At 39.6% G+C, this 19,291-nt stretch overlaps 1 long non-coding RNA gene across 1 annotated transcript; it reads right to left on the bottom strand.

Moving 5' to 3' along the window:
* Positions 1-1,094: 1,094 nt before the first annotated feature.
* Positions 1,095-3,030, bottom strand: LOC148156703 (uncharacterized). The gene is made up of 3 exons (XR_015764359.1): positions 2,874-3,030; positions 2,410-2,439; positions 1,095-2,270 (listed from the first exon to the last, which is right to left on the bottom strand). It is a non-coding gene; the product is annotated as an uncharacterized LOC148156703 (long non-coding RNA).
* Positions 3,031-19,291: the final 16,261 nt, after the last annotated feature.

Here is a 19,291-nt window from a genome sequence, read left to right as displayed (position 1 = left end):
GAAAAACACAAGCAGCAATCGACTAAAGGCAACCTGAGATGACGGGATCTCATCCATCACTCTGCATGCGCACAATTGCCATATGAAAACACAAACAAGCAATCAATTGTTTTGCTCACAGCTTGGGGCCTCCTAATAGAGCACATTTATCTGACGCCGTGGTGGTAGCCCCAGCAATACTTTAATTTGTGAGACATTATGTTGAGTTAATGCCTACCAGGTTGCCGTTCAACCAGGGGGACTTGGCACACTTGGCGGCAATGTAAAAGCCGGCATCATGCTGTATTGTGCTGGGGCGCTGTGATGTAAATGATCTCACCCGCTGTATTATAATGGGCTTGTGGAATGAATTTATGTGGGAATCGTTGCAGAGGAATATTGCATTGTATCACAGCGTAATTAGAGAGCAGGAGGAGCGCTGCTCTGCACGAAGGCCTCTGCACGGTGGCCGACTCGGTTTGGCCTTTGACCGCCTCTGTGAGCTGGATGAAGAGCGTCTGGTGGAGGGAGGTTAGGGGTGGGGGGGCATGGGAAGGTAGAAATGGAAAGAAAGGGAGGGAGACAGGCTCTCTAATAATGATGTGCCCTCAGGCCTAATGTGCCATCTTTCCCTCTGTGCTGGTAAACAAACATGCACACACACAACACCTCATTCATTCTTCCTCCAAATGGTTTACTCCCTGTAAAGAGTTAATTTATATGTGTGTGATGCAAACTGATTTAGCCTTTTAAACTTTTTTCATTTTTTTAACATAAACAAACACTGAATGAAAATTAGTCAAGAAATTAAAAACACCAATCAAAGAATTTGATCGTTGAATATTAAGTTGGGCTTTTGGTTTTCTTTATGCTTGTGGAACAATTTCTCTTTTGAAACTATAATTCTAGCTAAGAAAATATTATTCTTTCTGGGGCAATATATACTTTTGGGGAGCAAAAATACCCCAGTGTTACATATATTTGTTAATCATGGATGTAATAAAAATCATCATGCTGAGTGGCTACCACACTTTTCTTTTTGCTGTAACATCTGTGGCGTTAATGGATCTGTAGATTATCACCATTAGGGACATAAAGCGATTATCAGAAGCACATTATTCTTTAAAAATAAAAGACGTTTTGCTTTATTTTTCCCATGCTTGTTGTAAAATCAATGGTTCCTCACACATAGATTAGCAAAAGCTGCACTAACACACCTGAAAACCAAAGTACCTATTTTGTAGACAATTTTTCCATTTTGAGTGAAATCTAATGATGCAAAACATAAAAGTTTAGAAGCAACCAAATAAAATATAATATGGTACTTGAATTTTTTTGGCTTAACAAATTGCATGCAAAAGAGAACTGACATAAAAGCTTATTGAGTAATTTAAAGTTGCTAATTTTCCGTGCATCATAAAAAGCCCATTTCTCTGAAGCTGTACTCCATTCTTTCTCAACATATCATTCATATTGACTTTTATTTGGAGGCAGATGTTGCCCTCCACCCTCCACCTCCCTTCCCCTCTTCTCCCCTGTCCTCCTCCCTCTCCAGAATGGCCCCGGGGCCTCTCCTGCCCTCTGCTCGGGGAAAGAGAGACTGTGCTCGGCCTGACAGGCGGCTGGTGGCGCTTCAGTGCGGTGGAGGAAATTAAATTACAGCTCCTGTTGTCCGCTTTGTAAACAAGACAAAAGCCAATGATACGGCCAATTACACTTAAATACGGCACATGTGTACATAGAGGGGCTTCAGACGGAGGATCAGGGATGCAGCAGATGATGAACTAAACCTGGGGAGGAAAATTTGTAACTATTTTTGAAGAGAATGTTGTTAAACAAAAAAGAATGACAGAAAATTAAAAGTCCATGCTGAAAAGGTATACATAGGAGAAAACCCCATTTATATATCAATACATATGTAAATATGGCGAAATTATACATAATTTGATGATTTTGACGACAAAGTCATCAAAAGTGGAATGAAAAAATTTTATGAAATACTGATAAAAAGATTTTATCGTAACTCATTCAGTTCTGATCAACACATGTATGTAGTTTTGAAATATTTGTTTAAATTTTGAAATTTTCTCCTCATGTAGCCTACAGCTGTTCATAAAATCAAACACTCCTTTCCTTTATAATTGGAAATATCTCATTAATTACTTGTTGGAAGTATTAAAGATTAAAACGCACTGTTTTTTTTTTGTTTTTGTTTTCCTAAACAGAAACAGGAAGTTGCTGGTATGAAATAAATTCTGTCAGCTGCTGTGCTGTATGCTGCTGGAGATCACCTGCAAAAACAGCAAAAAAGATTAATATTAGAAATAATAATAATAATAATAATAATAATAATAATAATAATAATAATAATAATAATAATAATAATAATAATAAATGTTATCAAAAACAACTTAAATTGCCACGTCTCACCCCAGCTCTTTCCTCACACCCAGAACAAACCTGCGATGAAAATGGCTATCAGAGTAAATAAAATAGATGGTCTTTATCAAAGTAAATTAGATTCACCTAAATAGTTCACCGGAGGGGCAGAGCAGTTCCTGTAATTCACTTTAAGGCTCACCAACTTACTCAATAAAGCCCCGGCTTGGAATCTAACTGATGTCTAATCGATAGGTTTATCCGAGGCAAACAGGCGAGAAGAGCGAAATGAAACGGTTTGCATTTAAAGGAAACGAGGAAAAAGTGGAGAAATCAGAAGTCTGCTTGAAATGATGGCTTTGATATTGCCTCTGCTGATTCTTCTATAATAATAATAATAATAATAATAATAATAATAATAATAATAATAATAATAACAATAATGATAATAATAATAATAATAATAATAATAATAATAATAATAATAATAATAATAATAAAGTGATATATTTTACCGTTCTGTAACGTTTAGAAAATCCTCCATCCATTCTTTAGTTCCAAAGCTGCATTTCGGCGCGTCCTGCTCCTTTTTCCACAGTTTTTGCTCCCCCCACCTCCTCCACCTCCTCCACTCCTCTCTCCCGTTTCGAGTCGTCTGATACGGGCAGGAGGCGCCAGGTTTTCCCCTGAGGGAGGCGAAGAGTCAAGGACTGAACCCTCCGAAAGCAGAATAATGTAATTCTACACTCACAATAAAAAGGGTTCCGCGGCGCACGGCGCTTCTTGATGGCTTTCATAATTTGTTGCAGGACACTGGCGGCTCTGCATGCTCAAATTGGTCCTTCTTCCTGAGTGCTCTGAACGCTGAGAGGCTCCACTTGCAGCAACATGAACAACCTGGTCACAATTTAGCCTCAAATTGTTTTGTTTTGTTATTATGGCAGAAATGGTTCATTGCCTGTATTAAATAATTTGCTTTTCTTGTGTTTCTGGATTTTCTGGTGAGACACAATAAATATAAATTCCAGTTTAAGTTAATTTAAAACTGAGATCTCTAATAAGTAGTACATTTTCAAGAGAAAATGCATCTCTGTTACTTTATGATATTTCCCCAGGTTAATGTAAACTTAGAGACAAACCATTTGGATAGTTTTACTGTAACACATTTGTGCTTGGAACTCATTAAAGTGTTTTTGTTTGATCAGATTAGTTTTAAGGGTTTAGTCCCATGCATAAACCCTCCAAAACCTCACACACTCTTTATTTCCTTAAATGTTTGTATTTAATTCATGTTTTTGGCAATGGGGCTTGTTGAGCTGAGGAGCAACAATCTAATTGTCCTATCTTAGCACAGAAGTAATTTTAGTTTTAGCTTGCTTTCCTTAGAAATTAAACTGTTGTCCTCCCATTCCACATGCAAGAAAAGATGTTGTGTTTATACATATTTGGAAATGAGCATACATTTTGTTTGCTTTTTTCCACTGTGTTTGAATGTCTTTATGTAGGTCAAAGCATTACTGTCTGACAGCACAGTTCCCTCCAAGCTTCTGTTTAGACAGGAACTGATTTTGCTTCAGAATTTCAATGAAATGATCATAAATGAATCATTCCAGGCTGACAGATCATTCGGTTTCTTTCCCCCACAATCCTGAACAAAGAAAGTGAGATTTTCAAGCAACTTTGAAAAAATCTGATTGAAACTGATGCCAGAAAAAAAATTATTTTACCTCAAAAAATATATTTTTCAATGCAAGTACATCTCTGCAAATAAAAATTTACATGTGAAACATTATAGACAAAAAATTAAGGAATTCTAGTTGTCTAAAGAGGTTATTTGCAATCACATCAAAATCCAAATTTTTGACAAATGTCTCAGAGGAGAAGATTAAGAACTGTGTGACTCATCCAGAAAGGATGTTAAGCTAACAAAGAAGTCCTGATTTTAATCAGCATCATTTTTTGTCACAAAGCAGCCTCTCGGGCTTTACAGGCTGCTTGTTTCAGGTTGTGTCTGCTCTGAAGTTCAGCAGCAGAGTCCAACAGCACCGGGGAGAGGAGAAGATGACAGCCCCCATCACAGTAATCTCTGACATCCTGGACTGCAGAGGCAAACCCCCTCCACCCCCCTCCTTTCCAAGTCTGGGATCATTTCAGCTGTCAATTTAAATGAGTGTGTTATCGGACAACTTAGCAAGTGGACATCCATTAACAGGACGTCCCTACTCCAGTTGTCTGATGTAGCATTTATCAGGTTTTCCTGCAGGTTGCTTTAAATCTTTCTCTTCTAAATTCCCAGATTCTTATCTACAGGCCTGCTTTAATTTTTATGTTGAATAAATTGTCTGTAAGCAACTCAAATTTGTACAATTTTAAGTCAGGTTTTCCAGTTTGATGATGTAGCCTTAGTAAGAGAAAAATCTTCTTTGGAAAACAGATTTTCTAAGCATCTTTTCTTCACATAATAAGTGTCTTGAGGGACCAAAAATGTTTAAAAGTAAATATAACACAATGCAAAAAAAATGTTTTCATAGTTGCTGCCTAATTTAATTAAACAATTACTAGAACAGTATTTATTAGCATATTAAACAAGTTCTTTCAGAAATATATACATTATTACAATGTTAATGCTTCATGAACCAGACATACTTTTGTATTTAATTAATAAAGTTTTCTCAAATAACATTTAAATAAATAGATTTCACAAATGCATTTTCATAATTTTTACTGTCATATATTATGACTTACATTATCATAAACACAACATGTATTTAAGGAAGAGTTTATTTGGATATACATCAAGTAAAATACTTTTTGTCCCTCAAGTGTGCTACACGACTCGACCTGACTATATACTGAATGCAAACTATAAAAAACTTATTGGCTTAATTTGATACTGCCTTTCTTTTGAATAAACATATCAGCTTTACGTTGACTCATTCGCACAGACTGACTGAAAAGCCTGTTACTCAGTTGCTTTTCGGTGATCTGCTAAGTCCAAAAGCTGCTTTCTTTGCGACCCATGCGCAAAGTCTTGCATACTGCAGAAAAATACCGCAGCAAGGTCACCTGGAAATGAACAATGTGGTTATTTTTAGACGCACATATTTGTTTAGGCCCGGCAGGCGGCGTTAATTTAAAATAAAAATAAATGAACCTCTTCCAAAAGCCTCAGCCAGGCGTATATAGGTTTGCATAACTTTGTCCTTTTGCTTCGTTCATTTTAATTTGGTGTGCACACCCCTCCCCGCTCACCCCAGCCCTCCAAAATAAACCAAATGAAAGCTAAATCTGCCGGTAGGTCACTAATATATCGGGGGTGAAGAAGAGGGGGCGCAACTGTGACAAATTCCTTTTGTCTCCGCTTTGCTGGTACTTTATTACCCAGGCGAGCAGCATCGCCTGGAGATAACGATTCATCACGCACAGCCGGCAACCATAGACAACGCCTTTGGGCAAAGTCAGCAAGGGGCTTTCATTTTAAGAGAGAGGGGGAGTGCACGCGCGGCTGTGCACGAGCCTGAACAAAATGTGGTGGTGGGGAGGTATATCTTAATTGGCTACTAGCTTTTATTGCATTAGTAAAATTGCAGCAACAGTCCTGCTCTGCATCATGTTTTATTTCAAATATCAGCCACTGGATGCTCTACAATAATACAAAACCCTCAAAACGTAAGGAGCTTTTTAACAAATAAAGTAATACAAAGCCCCTTCATGTTTATGAATTATTTAGTGGAGTTTTAACCATGATGTTAAAACTCCACTAAAGAATCTGTGGATGGAGTTTGGGCTTTTATATTTGGAGAGTTTTCCATAATTAGTGTGATGTTGTTGAGGTCCAGTGGTTCCTTAGATGTAGGTCACAGGCCCAATATTACCAAGTAAAGGCTTCCCTCTGGTCCTATCACACCGTTTTTTGTTGATACCATTTTTGAATTCTGCATTGAAAACAACTTGTTTTGCAGCTCTTATAGTAAGTCACTGAAGAATTAGGACTAACAGAATGCATTTACTGCCAGTGACATGGGATAAAATGCTAATAAAAAAACAGTGTTGTTTTATATTTATTTAGTTATTATTTAATGCTAAATGCTGTTCTTTAAAGTTTCATGTAGGTTATTTGTTTAAAAACATCTGACTGAGTAATCATTCATTTCAGCCATGCACTGAAAGTAAAAAGTGAATTCTATTACATTTGGGATCCTGTTCATTTTATTTTTAGACATTGACAGAGTGTGGCAGGTGTTTGGCTCAACATCTACTTTAATGTTATAGTGAAATGTAATTTTTTTTTAATTTCACTTAAACCATTTCCAGAATCTGAAGCCTAATTTGTAAAAAAAAAGATGAGGAAAAATGCAATATGTTACATCATGATGTGCTAAGAGACAGCCTGTATCTGGAACAAAAGAAAGGCCAAGTTGTTGTTGCATTCTCAGAAAAAATTTGCTCTGTTTACAGGTTCTGACAGAGTGGATGAAATATTTGATCAAATCAGCTATAAATTATAACCCTGATAACATATGAGTGTTTTCCTGCTTCTGGTAAATTTATTCTGTGTGAATTCAAGGGCCCTAAGCCACCGCAAACTTCAGTTGTACCTAAGGCCGGCCCTGGTATGTGGAAACAGCTATAAACAGAGCTTAATATAAATTATTTTCTAAGATGTGTCCTTAAAAATATGTGTGTTCTGGTGCTTTTAAAATGATTGAATAAAATCCTTTCATCACAATCCCAAAATACCCCAATCAATACAAACACATTCACACACATCCAGAAAGAGTCCCAGACTGCACATTAGAAATGAGATAACTTTAAAACAAATCTCTGTCATCCCCTGGTGCTTCCCTCCAACAGCAGACACGGGAGCTAATCACGGCCAACAGCCTGAACTGGTGAGAATAATGAAAAGAGACACTTGGTGTCCTGATGAGGACGGATCGGCTTGTCAGTCTCAATAAAGAGATCTGTGATATTGCTCCTGATGGTTACAGGTTTTACAGCTGCGCTCAGCGTGCAAATAGACAAACACCAAATGAAGAACTGACTCATAAAATTGCTTATATAAGAACTTTTTTATTCTTCAAATGAATATTTCACATAACCATATGGGCTTATCAACAGAGCCTGTCCAAGCTTTAATGGGGGCTGAAGAAGAATCTAATAGGGGGCCTACTTCTTGTGTTTTATCTGGTTTAGTTGCTGTTGTGGAAACTGAAATTTCCACAGTCTTCTTTGAATTGTTTTTAATCTGCAATGTTATGTTTTTAAGTATTAAAATTATAATCCAAAATAGGAAAAAAAACATACAATTTATCAAAGCTTGACCTTTCCTCTTTGAGTCATTAATAATGCAAAATATGAATATAATATTGATAATATTTCAAATAGGTGTAGCCATTGCCGCCTCGCCTTAGCAAACCAATAACACTTGTAATAAAGAACATAGCAGATCTAAATGAATTGAGGAGGAAGCATTATTAGTCTCATGTATCATAGAAAGTTGGAACTTATTCATTAAGATTTGCTTGTAGTTATAGTAAGCATAATATATTTGTTGCATGTTTATAATTACTACATTTGTCAATCTGTTAATTTGAAAATTTAAATATTATTCAAATGATTATGAATATTTGAATGTTACATAAAATCGTGAACTCATTTTTAAGAAACAAATGGAATTTTGTGATATTAGTTTTCCATCTTAGCATGAAAGGTTATGCTAAACCTTAGCTATTTTAATAGAATAAAATATGTTTATTGATTAATTGCCAGTGTGGTTTTAAAGCTAGCAGGTCCACCTGAATGGGAGTAATGTAGCTAGCTGAAGATTTAAAAAAACAATGTTAAACTCACTGCTCAGACATTACATTCATATTGATGTTTGCTACCTTAATAACAAACATCAATATGTTCAGAGAAAGAATGTAACCTGTGTTTTACCACAAGTTCCATATCGGTTCTAAAACTTTTATACAATATATACATGGTATATGTTTTGTAGATTCAAAATTAACTTAATTTGCTGAAGATACAACATTATATCAGTCTAATAAAACTTTGGGATACTTTATGTTTGCAATGGAGAGATAAATGAAATATTTCAAGAAATTATATTAAATAAATAAATTATTAATAACTATAGCAATACTGAACTTGTTACATCTGACGATAGGTAAACATTAAGCAAGGCCACAATGAATAAAGTTCATATTTGTATGACATCTGATTTTCTATAAGTGATAGTTGATTATAAATTTTGCTGGAATGTAACCATTGCAAAGACATTTTACTTATCTAACAAACATGAGCTTTGATCATAATACAATTTGATTATATTTCAAATGGCCCAAATTACAATTTGGGTCATTTGAGAATAAGAATGTATCTCTATTTATTTATTTATTTATTTATTTATTTATTTATTTATTTATTTATTTATTTATTTATTTATTTATTTATTTATTTATTTATTTATTTATTTTAGTTTTTGTTTTGTCAAAGAACAGTCAATGTTAATGAATTCAAAAATTCATATCTTTAATGTTTGCGTGTTTTTCTTTGCTCTCTAGGACCCGCTGTTGGTTCGCTTATTCTTTGGGCCGGCTGGTCTTTGAGATGAATAGTCTGGTTTAATCAGAAAAGCACGAAATATTCTAACAAAACTGTATAAAGTTCAATTCAGAAGGACTGTGGAGGCGCCATATTTCTGATCGTTTTTGACTGATTCAGTTGAAAGGGCTGCTATCGGGAAGCCCAGCTCCAATATTTGGAAGCTGCACAATGCTCAGCCAGACGTCACATTTCTGCAGCTGCATTACACATGCACATAAAGAGAGAGATGTCTTACACCCCAAACAGTCTATTCAACATTATTTTCCCTCCTGCCCATAGATCCTCCTGGTTTTGCATAAACGGCCAATTACCTCGTCGGTAAGCTGATCTGAGGCTCGTTGCATCCTCTCCTCCCTGTTCAATTCATTTCCCAGTGACGCGCAAACATAAACAGGCCGAACTGCAGCGGTGTTTTCCTTCGCGCCCGTTCATCGTCCGCGCACCGCGTTATTGATATGGCCCCGCATTCACGCAATTGATTTTTATGCTTCCCTCTAGCCACCTTGTGCAGTTGAGAGATATCTTTATTCGCACGGAAAGTGAAATAAGTGCGTAATAAAACGGTGATATATTAAATCCGTTTTTCCCCGTGTCGCGCTTTTATTATGAACCATTTTTCATCTTTATTGAATTGAGACCCCGGCGATCAACGTCGTCGCTTCGGGCGGAGAAAGGTTAAATAATTTGTGCAAATCAGATGCGCCACATTTCACAGCAGAATCTATCTATCTATCTATCTATCTATCTATCTATCTATCTATCTATCTATCTATCTATCTATCTATCTATCTATCTATCTATCTATCTATCTATCTATCTATCCATCCATCCATCCATCCATCCATCCATCCATCCATCCATCCATCCATCCATCCATCCATCCATCCATCCATCCATCCATCCATCCATCCATCCATCTATCTATCCATCTATCTATCTATCTATCTATCTATCTATCTATCTATCTATCTATCTATCTATCTATCTATCTATCTATCTATCTATCTTTTACCGGGTTTACATTTCATTATGTAACTCTTCTTATTGTGTTGTTGGTCACCTAGCACAACAAAAGATGTAAAACTCCTCACAATGTGATTGACTGCAGCCAAGTGGTCCGACAGGCTCCACCAGCGCTCCTCAGAATTCTTTTATTTCTTTTTTTTTTTTTTTTTTTTTTTAGATGTGATCGTATAGTTTAACAACACTTACAACTGTTAACAAATTTTCAAAACTAAAACAAAACATTCTTATGCAATGAATCAATCAAAAATAACATCAACAGCAATAAACAGTAAAATAACAGACAACAGCTACATCAATTAACAGTCAAAACACTCAAACATTTTTATCAACAAATTCACTGTCTGAACCCACCTAGCACAACAAAAGATGTAAAACTCCTCACAATGTGATTGACTGCAGCCAAGTGGTCCGACAGGCTGAAAAATAAAAGACACAGTTAGCGCCGTGACTGAGTGGTCAGCCACGAACACCAACCGGCGCAGCTCCCACTCATAGGGTCACATTTTTCCAGCCCAACCACAAGAAAACTTTACAAATTATATTTATAAATGTTAAATATTCTTACAGTACCTTGTTAATAGTTGAACTAGAAAAATATGACCCTAAGTAAAAAAAGAAGTGAAGAGCTGCCTCTCTCGCACCTACCTCCACCAGCGCTCCTCAGAATTCTGGTGGAGGAAGCCGCGAGAGTGCCTGACGGACCCGTTGCATGCAGTCACTCATCACACCACTAGGTGGCTCCAAACAAAATCAAAAATACATACAACCATCACTATAATCATTTCGATCAAAACTCACACAGACACACGAGCTCTTCTCTCTGTTACACCCACCCCTGCTGAATTTTGACCAAAATGATTAAAGTGTATAATTATCACCATAATGGAAAATAAATGAATAAATAAATCACATGAATTGGCTGTCATGAATATACAAGGTCCAACTGAAGTAGTATCCTTTACAAAGGATGAAGTGGCAAGAAAATGGCGCCTTATTTCCTTGCCAGCTCCTGGAAGCAGGATGCAGCCTACATCCCACATAATCCATGCCCAAAACTAAAAGAGGTCAGTCCCTAACCCTGGAACTGTACCAACAATGGTAATATACACTACAAAAACAAAACAAAACTCAGGACAAGGAAAAGTCAGATTAGAAAATAATCTATTACTATAAATGTCTTTGCTGGAACATTTGAAACACTGAGTTAGAAACCCTGTCAAAAAGCTGACTAGCATCATCATTAGCAGCCATGTTGGTCATCACCTGGATCAGTCTATTGACAGGCTTGACTATTCTACCAACACGGGTTCTAACTGTGTAAGTAGTGTCAGGCTCAGTGTCAGTAACAGACTGAGCAACTAGTGAAGTGTGTGGACAAACACTCTGTTTGTCAACTGATGCATCTGAGGAATTATTGTCACAGTCCATCTCACTAGGGACCAATGGAGATCCCCCGTCTGCCTGTGCTGCAGAGACAACGTCTCCAACAAAGTCATTCACAGGGGTAACATCATGGGGCTTATCAGATAGGGAGCTGACCCATTCTTGTGTTCTGATTTTTGAATCATTTTCCTGAATAACTGATCCCAGGGCATCTGAAATAGTGTTAATGTCAGAGCTTTCAGGTGTGACGGCAGCAGAGTCGACAGGCTCACCGGATGCATCAACAGGCAAGAAGTTCACTAGCATCAAGAGGTTACGATGCACAACTCGAACTTGACCGGTGGTGGGGTGTTTTATTTGGTATGTGTGAGTTGTAGGGTTCATGTCCACAACGGTGTACACTGTAGACTCCCAGCGGTCAGCAGTTTTGCGTTTGCCTCTTTCACGCTTGTTTGATACTAAAACACGGTCGCCGACCCCAATAGATTTCCCTTTAGTATGGCGATTGTAGAGACCAGCCTGTCGATCTTGTTCCTTGTTAGCATGATTTTGAGCTATGGCCATTGCTTCTTGAAGATCTTTAGTCAGGGACAGTACATACTTGTCATATCCACCAATTTCAGGATCTTGGAGGATGTTCTTGAAAAGCACATCAACAGGGAGGCGTGGCACTCTCCCATACATCAGATAAAAAGGGGCATAGCCTGTGGTTTCATGGACTGTGCAGTTGTACATGAAGGTCAATGTCTGAAGTTGTTTTGGCCAATTCTGTTTTGCATCTGGTGCAAGTGCTCTTATCATGTTTCCCAGGGTTCTGTTGAAACGTTCCACGCTGCCATTACCCATTGGATGGTAGGGGGTCGTATGGGATTTTCTCACACCAGCAACTTTCAACAGTTCGCTTATGAGCTGACTTTCAAAGGATGGACCTTGGTCAGAATGGATTCTCTCAGGGAAACCATAGATGCAAAAGTACTTGTCCCAAAGCTGCTTTGCCACTTGTTTTGCAGATTGGTCACGGCAAGGAAAGGCCTGAGCGAGCCGTGTAAAATGGTCAGTTACAACCAGTACATCAATGGATCTGTTGTTAGAATCCTCCGCGGTCCAAAAGTCTATACACACAATCTCCAGTGGTGCAGATGTTTTTATACTCTCAAGAGGTGCTCGACCATCTGGATCAGGGGACTTTGCGACGACACATCTGGGACACTGACGGACATACTCTTTGACATCACGGTCAATATGGGGCCAGAAGAACCTCTGACGAGCAATAGCCAAACTTCTGAACTGCCCTTGATGACCAGCGTTGTCGTGAATCCCTTTGAGAACGTCAGACTTGAGGGAATCGGGGACCACGAACTGGTAGCGTCTCTTACGGGTAACTTGGTCTTTAGATAGTCTATAGAGGATGTCATTAGACACAGCAAACTTCTCCCAGTGTTTGAGGTACTTAATGACCATTGTTTGTTCATTCGATCTTTCTCTTCTTGAAGGACGACGGCCACGGTCAACATAATGTAACACTCTTGATAACACAGGATCGTTATGCTGTTTTTCTCTCAATACAGTTTCTGAAAACACAGGTTGATCATCTTGAGATGGGAGGATCAGTTGGGGCAGATGTTCAAGGGTGTCAACAGCTCGTACTCTAACAGCAGACTCCCATGCACTCTGTGTCTCAAGAAGAGCATGAACATCCTCTTTTGTGAAGGACTGAAATTTTGTGCTGTCAGGTGAGTGCAACATGTTGGAGTCCTGGTCTTTGGCATTTGACTGTCTGAAAGCCTCCTGTACTGAACCAGGTGAAACAGGGAGGGCCTCATTAAGTAGCTGGCTGTATGGGCTTTGCAACAGTCTCCTTCCCACAGCAGATTTGACGAAGGGATGGCGACTTAAGGCATCTGCCACCACATTTTTAGAGCCAGGAATATATTTAATATCAAAGACGTAAGAAGCCAGCTTTGCCACCCATCGCTGTTCACAGGCGTCCAGACGTGGCTTTGTGAGAATGTGGGTGAGTGGGTTGTTGTCTGTCCACACTGTAAATACATGCCCTTTTAGCCAGTGGCTAAATTTGTCGCACACCGACCATTTCAGTGCTAAAAACTCGAGACGGTGGGCTGGATATTTCTTTTGAGCACGTGTGAGAGACTTGCTAGCAAATGCTATTGGACGAGCCACACTTTCACCCTCCTGAACTTGTGAGAGGACTGCACCCAAACCATCTAGCGATGCATCAGTAGACAGGACAAATGGGCGGTTAAAGTCTGGGTGGGCCAGAATTACGGAGTTAACCAAAGCTGCTTTAAGCTCCATGAATGCAGAGAGATGCTCGTCTGTCCAATCAGCTGGAGTCAATTTGCGGAACTGGAGTTTTCGCTTGGTGAGTATCTTTGGTTTGCGTTTCTGTTTTGCACCAGCCAGTAGGTCAAACAATGGTCTGGCAATTGCAGAATAGTTTGGAATGAAATGTTGGTAGTAGTTGACCATGCCGAGAAATGATCGAATGCGGGAATGAGATGGAGTGATACCATCTGGCTCCATGAGATCTGTAGTGAGCATGTTGCTGATGGACTCTACTTTAGAAGGATCTGTAGAAACACCAGACTTGTCAATTATGTGACCAAGAAACTTCACAGATCTTCTCAGCAACCAGCATTTCTTTGGAGCCAGTTTGAGGTTATGGTAACGGAGACGACCAAACACCATCTCCAACCTCTCGAGAGCTACTTCCTCAGATGGTCCAAACACCAGCAAATCATCGAGGTAACATAGCAGGCTGAGAAAGTTCTGGTCACCGAATATTGAGGTCATCATCCTCATAAAACTGGCTGGGCTGTTGCACAGGCCTTGGGGAAGTCTGTTGTATTCATACAACCCCATGGGTGTCGTAAAGGCGGAGTATTTACGGTCATCTTCATGGAGTGGCATGTTGTAAAAGCCAGACGTGAGGTCCATTGTGCTGAAGAACATGTTTCCTCCCAAGGCAGCCAAGCAGTCAGCCTGATGTGGTAGGGGATGAGCATCCTTCAGGGTCCGTCTGTTGAGCCATCTGAAGTCTGTGCAAATCCGTAAGTCACCGTTCTTTTTCCAAACGAGAACAAGAGGTGAGGCAAATTCACTTGTCGATTTCCGTATAATTTCTTTCTCCTCCATCTCATTCAGGACTTGACGGAGCTTCTGATACTCAGCAGGAGGCACGCGGCGATAGGGCAGCCGAAACGGTCTCTCATCAGTGAGCCGGATCCTGTGTATAAATTCTTTTGCTTCTCCACAGTCTAAGTGGTGGCGGGAGAAGACATCCTCATAACTGATCACCAGATCTGCCAGCTTTCTCCGCCAATCATCTGACACATCACAAGACTGTAGGTCCAGATCCCCTAGACCAGCACTTCTCAGTTTTTCCTGTATATTGTCATTGTTTTCTATTGCAGAATCAACATTAGTGTGTTTGACAGAGGTGGTTTGATATGAGCATGTTACATCTTGTATATCTAGGTCCTCCATAGCAAGGCAGGTGTATATATCAGCCAGTCTAGCGTTCTTGCGTATGGTGACAGGACCACTGGAAGCATTTAAAATCTTGAGAGGGACTAACCCATCTCCCCAGAGCGGTATTACAGCTCTCGCCACCAAAATGCCACGGGGAGCAGAATGTGACGATGTGGGCTCAGACATCACAGTCAAACCAGGTGACAACTTTGTGCCCTTGGGAAGTTTGCCCCATACAAGATACTCAGTGCCAGCTTCCAGTGTAACAGCTGTGTTACATCTCACCGTGCCAACTTTGTCTGGGACATTCTCTCCAGACCAGCGGTCCAGGCCAGCAAGAAGGGAGAGGAACTCCTCGAGTTCTGGGAGACCTTTGCGAGGTGTGGAAACTGCTGCCCAGTAAGAGGAGTCTTTCTTTAATAGGTGTAACAGTCGCCTGATGACATTGGAGCCCAGAAGCAGATCAGTCTGTTGGTTTTTTACAACAAAGGTGGGGACTGACAACTGGCATCCATAGATCTCCATGTTCAGATCTACTATTGAAGTCGGTCTTACTCTGGAACCACCACATCCTACAAATACAATGTCAGTGGCCTCCTGGTGAGAGATTACAACACCGGCGTTAATCAGTGACTGTAGGGCTACGTCGCTCAATGAGCATGCCATTGAACCACTATCTAGCATGGCACCAAGAGTTAATTTGTCATTAACTTTGACATTTGTGTAGAATAAACTGTCACTTTTCTTGACTTTTTGTGTGTCTTGTATAATTATATTTCCAGACTCATTTAGTCTTTGAATATTTTGATACAGTTCAGCAGCATCAAATATGTGGGAGGAATCACTTTGACCCATGCGGCCTCCCTCCAGGCACAGGTCGCTTAGTTTCCCTGCACATTGTCTGTTGGGACAGCTCTGTTTGGGCAAGACCGCCTTGTGTGGTCAGGACTGAAACATGTGAAACAAAGGCGGTCTGAACGGCAGTGGGCTTCTGTCGTGTGCTTGTCATCATTGCATATGCGGCAATTTATAACAGGTCTGGCTCGACCCCATGTGCGCTTGTGACGAGCAGATGATACCTGGCCACCAACCTGAACTTTATCAAGTACCTGCCTGAGCATAGACATCATCTCTCCAAGCATGGCTCCTTCTTGTGGGAGACTGAGCTGCTGACTTTGTGGGACTGGAGCAAAAGGTTGGCACTGCACTTGTGAGAACTGGCAGTGCTGCTTTGCAGGTTGCAGGACAGGGAGGTAAGACTGTGGAAAAGGGGAATCTAATGTAGCGGCCAGCTGCTGGTTCTGTACCATCACAGGGGAACATGAATTTGGTGGCGCCTCAGAGGCAGGTTGTACATTGTAAGAGCACAAAACATTATTTGATCTTTGTGCACCACCAGGGACTTGGGATTCAATGTGTGTGTCATAGCAGAACAGTGGGGTTGCAGATGGTTTGTGGATTGGTGTTTTGATCCTGGACACACACTCTCTCTGGTGCTCATCTAGCCTCTCCTGGATGTCTTTTGAGGTCCATTCATGTATTTGCTTGTACTTAAATACTGAAGCCAGTTCTGAATCAGGGCAGTGTTTTACAAACATTTTAGCAATTTCACTGCTCATATCATCAGTTTGTTTTCCTTGACGCTTTAAACCTTCTTCAGCCATATCTGCAGCTTTGTTGAGCCGAATCCAATAGTCAAACGCATCCTCTTTTTGAAATGGCAGTGTGGAGTAGAAGTCTTGCAGCGGCAGGCAGGAGGATGTGTGACTGAAGTATTGTATCAGCATGTTATAAATCACATCTGGGGAGCATGTAGCATTTAAACCAGGGTTACTTTTAAGACCAATCTTAACCACATCTCTGGCTCTGCCCATTAGCCTCCCCATAATCTCCTCTGCTTGAGTGGAACTATCATAGTTCTGCCTTCTAAGGTAACCTCTCATCATTTCAACCCACTCAGTAACAGTATATTTGTCAGAGTTTTCACCTCTAAAAATTGGAGGTGCTGTTTCTGATGTTACGATGATGTTGCATTTTTGACTATCAAAGACAGAAGTGTCTTCAATATGGGCACCATCTTGTTTCAAACAGGAGGCATTTTGGGTTTCTTTTTCCCCAGCAACACCAGAAGAACACAGTTTATTTGCAATGGACTCTCCAATCTGTGAACCTAACTGATAAATCATGTCACTTAATAAGTGTAAGTCATGGCCAGTAGATGTAGAGTGGCTCGGGCCCCCAAACGACATCTGCCCTATAGGTGTCTCAGCTGGATAGAAAGCTAATCCCTGAGGCCTATTACTTGCAGGTAACATGGGTGAGGCACAAAAGTCTGACCCAACTGCCACACCTGACTGAAAAGTGAGACCCATTACACCTCTGCCTCTCCCAAAGGAGGGTTGACTGTTCACATTTTTAACATTTGGTTGGAATCTCTCTGCCATTTCAAAATGGAAGACTGAAAATAAAACAGACTCAAATAAAAAAAATCAGTCACTTATTGGCAATGAAGCCAATATTCTGCCTTCAGTCCTTTAACCTTGTGGCTCAGGTGTCTTGACACGTCTTAAAGAGGTAACTTGTAGGTAGATGACACAGCAACCCGGGCGAACAGCATCAAGCTGATCAGGAATCACAGAGTCACGGCACCAGTGTAACTCTTCTTATTGTGTTGTTGGTCACCTAGCACAACAAAAGATGTAAAACTCCTCACAATGTGATTGACTGCAGCCAAGTGGTCCGACAGGCTCCACCAGCGCTCCTCAGAATTCTTTTATTTCTTTTTTTTTTTTTTTTTTTTTTTAGATGTGATCGTATAGTTTAACAACACTTACAACTGTTAACAAATTTTCAAAACTAAAACAAAACATTCTTATGCAATGAATCAATCAAAAATAACATCAACAGCAATAAACAGTAAAATAACAGACAACAGCTACATCAATTAACAGTCAAAACACTCAAACATTTTTATCAACAAATTCACTGTCTGAACCCACCTAGCACAACAAAAGATGTAAAACTCCTCACAATGTGATTGACTGCAGCCAAGTGGTCCGACAGGCTGAAAAATAAAAGACACAGTTAGCGCCGTGACTGAGTGGTCAGCCACGAACACCAACCGGCGCAGCTCCCACTCATAGGGTCACATTTTTCCAGCCCAACCACAAGAAAACTTTACAAATTATATTTATAAATGTTAAATATTCTTACAGTACCTTGTTAATAGTTGAACTAGAAAAATATGACCCTAAGTAAAAAAAGAAGTGAAGAGCTGCCTCTCTCGCACCTACCTCCACCAGCGCTCCTCAGAATTCTGGTGGAGGAAGCCGCGAGAGTGCCTGACGGACCCGTTGCATGCAGTCACTCATCACACCACTAGGTGGCTCCAAACAAAATCAAAAATACATACAACCATCACTATAATCATTTCGATCAAAACTCACACAGACACACGAGCTCTTCTCTCTGTTACAATTACTTTGTGGTGAAATGGGCCCATCAGTGCCTTTTAACCAGGCGTATATGCGCTGCGCACTTCCCGACATCATCTAATTTATGGCTTCATTCTCCTTCAAAGTGCAACAAATTATTGCTTCAACCGGCCTCACGCGCATAAATCTGCTCGCTGTCCATTGAAGCGCACGCATTCTGCAAAATGCATCGATGCAAACGTTCCACACTTCGGATCTGGGTATGATATAATGCCCTTTTAGTCTTGTTGGCCATTTGATATTTTTTGTTGGTGTTTGTTTTTTTGACCAGCTTTGATGGTTCATGTGTTTTCCTTTTAATTGCACGAGCAATGAGGACCAGTAAATAAGAGCATCATGAACTTAATATCCTCTGCTGGGAAGTTCCCAAACAAATTCAATAGCAGACGCCTTCTCAAGAGTCCAAATAGAAGATGGGCTCCCTCTGCACCCTTTAGTCTTTGGCCCAAAAACTTGTGAATGAAACCTTACAGATCAATGATCCTAATTGGATAAAAATATAATACTATCTGATATTAATGAAAAAAAAGTGAATTTGTAGGTTTGATGTATTAGGTTTTTGCAAAAGTGACTATGGAGCTCCAGCAATGACCATGCTGCAGAAGAGCAAAAATTTTGACAAGTGAGGCCTATCCATCAAAATCAAAGGGCGGGGCTTACAGTGCTCCAGTTAAGACAATTGGTTGGATGTGATTGTTACTGTAAACTGTAATAAACAATTAAACTATTAAATTAAGATTTTTAGCCATTTCTAAATGATTATTTATTTTAAGTTTTATTTGAAGGATTATGTTTATTTATGTGTTTGTTTATTTATAATCTTTTATGACTATTTAGCTTACAGTTACAAGTAAAAAAAAATGGATGTTTCAAAACATTTTATTCCAGAACAGTTTTCATTATAGATGCATCAGTCAGAAATTTCG

Source organism: Poecilia mexicana, unplaced genomic scaffold, assembly GCF_051168715.1.
Source record: "Poecilia mexicana isolate PSO_F unplaced genomic scaffold, ASM5116871v1 scaffold_10, whole genome shotgun sequence".
NCBI classification, from domain to species: Eukaryota; Metazoa; Chordata; class Actinopteri; order Cyprinodontiformes; family Poeciliidae; genus Poecilia; species Poecilia mexicana.
This window is presented reverse-complemented; position numbering and strand designations above follow the sequence as displayed.